This window comes from Podarcis muralis, chromosome 4 (genome assembly GCF_964188315.1).
Source record: "Podarcis muralis chromosome 4, rPodMur119.hap1.1, whole genome shotgun sequence".
NCBI classification, from domain to species: domain Eukaryota; kingdom Metazoa; phylum Chordata; class Lepidosauria; order Squamata; family Lacertidae; genus Podarcis; species Podarcis muralis.
Genome location: NC_135658.1, coordinates 66,744,748 through 66,751,370, shown reverse-complemented (window position 1 = coordinate 66,751,370; position 6,623 = coordinate 66,744,748).

The window sequence follows — 6,623 nt, the reverse complement described above, 5'->3', positions numbered from 1 at the left end:
CCTATAAAATTCAGATTAGGGGAGACACAGACAGAGAAGAGCAATAAAACAACTATTACAGATAGAATAAAGCAGATGTAACTCAAGACCTAAAAGGCAACAGCACCAAGCAATGTTCCTGAGGGAAATGTGAACTGATTGTGATGTTCTTCTTACCTGGTCTTTGCAATGGAACACTTTAGAAGTGGAATAGCTAAATAAATAAAAGACGTGAATCTTAACCAGTAAGTTTCCACCAAGAGAAATGAGAATCTTTTATCACTTTTCCTGGTGTCTGCATCCCAGCTTCCATCCAACAAAAATCATCTCTCTTACACATTTGTTATTGAAATGAAACAAGATAACGAAATATCAGATTCCTGCTGGATTTTGCCCATGGCACACGACAGCTTTCTGCAACCCAGAGCCAGCCAACCCCCCCAGACTACAGCATCCATGGAATTTGCAATCTAAAAATTCTGGAGCTGTGTGAGAAATCTCTGGGCAGATTTTTCTCCTCTTTTTTTTATTATGGCATGCAGCTTCAGGGGCTGCAAATTTGACTGGAGTATTCAAATGAGGTGCGTTACTTTCTCTGTTTTTCTCAGACTGGACAAAGGTTCTCACCCTGCCTTCCTTGGACGTTTCTTTCAAATGAAGATGGGGAGAGGGAAATTGGCACCTGGGTCTCCATGGACAAAGATGGCTCAACAGCACCCCTAAATGGTGGACCTGCTCCTTCAGAGGGAATGCAACCCCAAAATAAATGTAAAACAAAATCCCTAGTACCTGGACTTGGGAGCCACTCACCCACAGTGCCTCTCTCATAGCAAAGTTCATTTTCCATTTATGGGCACAGCATCTTCTGAACCAGATTTAACAGAGAAATAGAGCTCCACACCATCAGCATAGTGATAACTATGTGCCCCAAATCCACTGATGACTACAGCAATATAGCTGTTAACAGAACTAGGGATCAAGTGGTGTCTTGCAGCACCCTGCACCCAAAGTACCAGGATGTAAATAGATAGTCCCCAAAAGCTTTTCTCTGAGACTGGACATGCAGGTAGAAGCAGGTACATCATGGAAAATTCCATCACAAGCATTAGGATTTACTTTACAATACAGCTGTTACTACATGGGTGGGGCTCTAATTTTGTTTGGTGTACCAGATCAAAACGTGGCCACCTATCCGTGGACCCCTTCTGAAAGGTGGGTAGTTCCACCCACCTGTTAATCAGCTGACTTCATATGAATGCTAAGCTTCATACTTCCATTTGTTTCTTTCCAATGAAACTTGCCTTCAGCTCTGTTTAAGTTCAGAGCCAAGTGCAAGGCCTGCTGTTTACGGCAATGATCGGTTCCTCTTGGATGCCCCAAAGGAGAACGCTCAGGTAGAACTAATCATAGTGGGCTTTGCATTTGGTGCTTAATTTAAGCAGCCTCGCATACAAGGCCCACTGCCAAGGAACAGTCAGGAGCACACACTAAAGAGCCTGATTGCTCCTTTGCAGCAATGGCTTTTACCTAGGTTTTAGGAAACAGGTGACATCAGGTAAGTGACAGGTGGGCATGGCTGGGGGAAAACAAACTGTGTTGTGTTAAAATCTAGTATTTGTCCTTAAAAAAAGAAACCAAGAGAAACTACCATTAGACTTCCATAATGCAGAGAGTTTATTTCCATAATCAAAGTTTATGGATCAGAAAGTACTGCTGGTTTTGAATTCCACAATATTTAGTTTAGCAACTCATTTTCCCCAAAACGGAAATTTATAGCTGGCAGAATAATTTGGTTGATTGAAATATCTCCAGTTCTGACCAGCAACCTTGTTCTGTAAAACAAGATTCTCTTATTTTTCATTCTTGATTTGGCAGGGCAAATCCATTTGTCATATGCCAATGACATACAAAAATAAAAATCATGACCCTTCTTTCCATATTGTGAAAAGTAGGCTGTCAATGTTGCTTGTCTTCAGCCTCCAGACTAAGGGGGGATTCCATTACTTCATGAACTGAACAGTTAACATTCTATGGAACAGTAAGTGTTGCTCAAGCTCCATTTAAAGATACTGACAGTGAACCTTAGCCTGTTCCTGGTCTGCATAATGCAAACCTAGCCATGCTTTCCTCTGGTATGCTATAAACTGTAAGAGACAATAATGCCAACTCACCCATCCAGGCCTCCGGAGTTTCATTTCCAACCAGCAGTCAGCATTCGGTGTCCTGGAGGCCACTAAGAATGCTTAGTCCTTGTTTGGCTGTTTTGGAGATCAATGAGTTGCATCCTTTTAAAGTGAAGTTTTTGTACTTCTGCAGGATTCACCCAAGGATACTGACGACATCTTCTTCCTTCTTCCTTCTCCTCTTCTTCTTCTTCTGGCTTCAATCCTGTCAGCACTCACTGTTTGAGTTTGTTAGCGTTTGGAGATTTGGGGATGCTGACTCTACCAATGGGTTTCCAGTATGTTCACCTTCATAGGCAATACTTCTCCAACTTCCAGATTCTAAGGACCTACAGAGGATGCTATTACAATCTCGACCCACCAGCTGAACTTGATTGAAGCATCCCGTTAGCCATTGTAGAGTCAGAACGCTGTGCAGAATCATTGATCTTTCCCAGATGGACCATTAAGCAAACCACTGTGGTGGTTCATACACTGCGTTATGTTCTACATTTTGGCCTGAATATGTATGGGTGGTAATCTTGTGGTCATTCTAAACAATTGTGCTTTTTCTTTTCTGTTGAAGTATAACAGTTTTACAACGGGTTTATATATTATTTTGTTCTAAAGATGACTGCTCAGAGATATCATTACCACTCCAGAGCATCTACTGCAGTTGTGCTTATGTATAAACTCTGGGTGCAGAAACTGTGTCTATATTTCTTGAAGCATAAATTGATTATTATGATACATGCTCATCAGCAAGTATTTTTTATCTGTCTACTATTAGAGGCATTATGATGGTGCTTTGGAAATACTGTATTCTGCATAGAAAGCAAACAAGTATTTGTTATTCTGAATGCCCTGTTGATTTTTTTTTGGGGGGGGGGGGATTAAAAGACAAACAGCTTCTATGAAATCATTCCAGGAACCAATTTGTGTGAGTGGCTCAAGTGGAGGGCAGGGAGGGGGCGGAAATGCAAGCATTAAATCAAAGATGCCTTCAGTTTGGATTTTTGGCTCCAGAACAGGTTTCCCAAGCTTAAAAGATGTGTACTTGTGAAGGGAATGCACGGGCTTGGGAGCAACAAGTGTTGTAAAAGCATATAAACTATCTACCATCTGCTCATCTATTTATGTAAATGAACAGCATCTTGCAGCAAAGGAAGTCATAATAGGTCAAATAACCATGTTACCGGTTGTTAGACCAAGTATGCAATGCATTGCAATCATTTATATGCAATCTGTTTGCATTCAGTTGTCAAGCAGCCACTTGGCTTTCAGCAACTGATCAAGCATAATAATGTGGACAGAACTGATAGTGGTCTGGCTTAGTAAAACCAAGACAAGACAAGAATCTTAGATAAGGACTTTTCCAATGGAGTCCAATGCTATGGAACATAAGAAGAGCTCTGCAGGATCAGGGCCACCTGGTCCATCATCCTGTTGTCACAGTAGCAAGGCAGTTGCCTGTGGGACACCATCAAGGAAGACCTCAGCCCAACAGTACTCTCCCCTCCTGGAACTGTCTTCTGAGAAAAGTTGATTAACCTTTTAAAGTAACCTGCCTTCCTACCAATGAAGGACCTAAGGCGGCCCACAATGTAAATTAAAACAGATATAACTAAAACACAATAAATATAAATATTAAAAATAAATCAAACAAGAAACTATTAAAAATAGCATTGAATACACATAAAATCATTCAAAAGCAGAACAATGCCTCGCTCAAAGGAGCCTGCCATAACATCCAGTTAGTATCCAAAGGCCTATTGGAACAAACAAGTCTTTGCCTGTTGGTCAAAGGAAAGCAGAGAAAGAGAGTGCCAGTCTAGCTTCCCATGGAAATGAGTTTCATAATCTGGGAACAGCCGCTGAGGAAGCCCTTTCTTGTGCTATCACCAAACGTGCCTGTAACGGTGGTGGGACTGAAAGACCACCCCAGATCTCAGACTAGCCAGGCTCATACAGGGAGATACAGTCCTTCAAACAGTCTAGACCCAAACTGTATAAGGACACTGTGAATTATGCCCAGAAGTAGCCACGTAGCCAATGGAATTGTTGTAACAAGGTGCTTCTGTTCCTCCTGGAACTGGCTCTGGTCAGCAATTTGGCCATGGCATCTTGGACATGCTGAAGTTTCCATACATTGTCCAAAGGCAGCCCCACCCAGAGCACATCAGAGTATATCTTCCTTCCTACTGGTCTAAATAATGGCAGGAAAAGAGCATAAGGCAAGCGGCATAATGAAAAGCAGTACTGGGATGTAGTTGATATAGCAGCGGTTTTCAAAGGCAAACTGAAAAACGTTTGCCTGTCAGTTTTCAAAGGGCAACTGAAATGTATTTACCTGCCAGGTACAGATGTGTCAAAAATCCTTTGGAAACTGACAGCTATGTCTGCTCCACCCCCAACACTGTTTTTCACTAAGCTGTTGGAGATTTTCTCTTTAAAGTTTTGGTTTTTCAACAGTATGGTTTATGTTAAAATCCCATGAGTGTCATTGAAAGAGGTCACATACCTATTGCTGAGAATAAGAAGACTAGAAGGAATATTTCCAGTGGATTACCTTGAGGTTATTTGTTATTTTGTATATAGCTGACCAGCTGTTACTATTATTACACTTTTCTGTATTTATCCTGTATAAATACAGGGTACTGTGTAGTGCATTTATTTCTGGTCTGTTGACTGTAATAAAGTGAAGACAGTGATGTTATATGGGGGGGGGGGATAGAAATGTTTTAATAAACAAATAAATAAAACCACAATTTGAAAACTTGAAACTGTAGTGAACATACCTAGCAGATTCCAGACGCAAGTCAAGTAAATAGAAAGTAAAAGATCAGGGTAATGAGATTACAAAGTTTTTCCCAGAACAAGAGCAAGCTGCTTTCATTGTACTAGCCTAATAATGGTTTCTGTTTCAATTAATTTTGTTAAGTACACAATTAGTTACTGCGGCTCTCCTCTGTATCTGGTCATAACCTTGCACTAGTGTGGCAGGTTTGGGCTATTTACTTAGGCTTTAATTACCTCAGTGCCATGGTCCATGCCCTTCTGGCAAAGGCAGAGACTCGCCTGGAAGTGAATCATACATGCAGACATTCTTTGATGAGGCTGAGATCATCTTTTCCATTCACAGCAGCAGCCAGGCTTCATCAGATGATCCCTCTTTTTGAATTTAAGAAGAATGAAGCTGTACTATTTACATATGTTGGCTCCAGCTTTGCTAGCTGAATATTGCAGCATCTTTACTATCTTCCACATCCGTCCCTAGACTGTGTCAAATTCATCTTCTTGTTTAATGTATGGACGGAGGTGGAGGAACAGCATCTTTGTGCTATAGTTTGGCTCCTACACACACACACACACACACACACACACACACACACACACCCCAATGGAACTTGTCCATGAACAGTGCGTTATTATCTCTCCAATGATGGGAGCATTGTGGATAATTCTCCAAATTGCAGACCAAGGGGAGAGTACCCTTAAGCAATCCACATTTAATCCTTGATCTGACCCCTAAATCATACCATTTCATATCAAAAAAGGTACATTCAAAGCAGAAAAATTATATTTAAAAAACTCTAACTCATTTATTTCAACTCTAAAGATTCCATCTTTACTTTTTTAACCACTCTTAGACTTTGTTTTGGTGTCAGCCATACATCTTGGTGTTTTCAAACTTTCTGTCTTCAGGGGAAGCCCTTTCAAGTTTGACTTGTCTCCTGAAGAACTGCTGCAGAAACTCCCTTTGCATTGTGAAATATTCTGGAGCATGGTATAGATCAAGGTCAGTGAACCTGCAGCCTTCCAGATGTTGTTGGGCACCATCCTACATCATCCTTGCCCACTGGCTGTGCTGGCTGGAACTGATAGGAGTTGTTTGACAACATCTGGAGGGCTACAGGTTAGTCACTCCACATGGAGTTCTGGTGCATGCGATTCCTACCTCCATGTGTTGTTATGATGCTTGGAAAATGATACATTATCATAAATTATTTCCTAAAAAATAGTCTGTGCCACCCTAATCAATATTTAGTCATTGTACATGTCTGCGCAGAAGTAAGCTCCAGAAGTTCAATGGGGATTTACTCCCATGTAGGTGTTACTACTAAGAGTGTGGCTGATCTGCTTAAAAATGTTGTCTTTAATGTATGATTAAAATGATATAACAAAAGAAAACACGTGCAAAATAACCCACAACTTTGTTCTTTGTAGGTCTGCACATTTGGGGTTCTTATTTGTAAGATCTGATCGTTTTATTTCCCAGTTTCTTATTTTATTTGTTTCATGTTTCAGAAATAAAATCTACTGGATTTATCTCCCCCTCTTTCTCTCTTTTTAACCTCCATTCTTTGCAGCAAGCTCAGGTACCTTCATTCTCATTCTGGTGAGAAACACAAATAGCAAAAATGTCTGGTTGTGCAAAGCATTTCCTTGCAGGCAAAGCACTGATTTGACTTTTAAACCTCA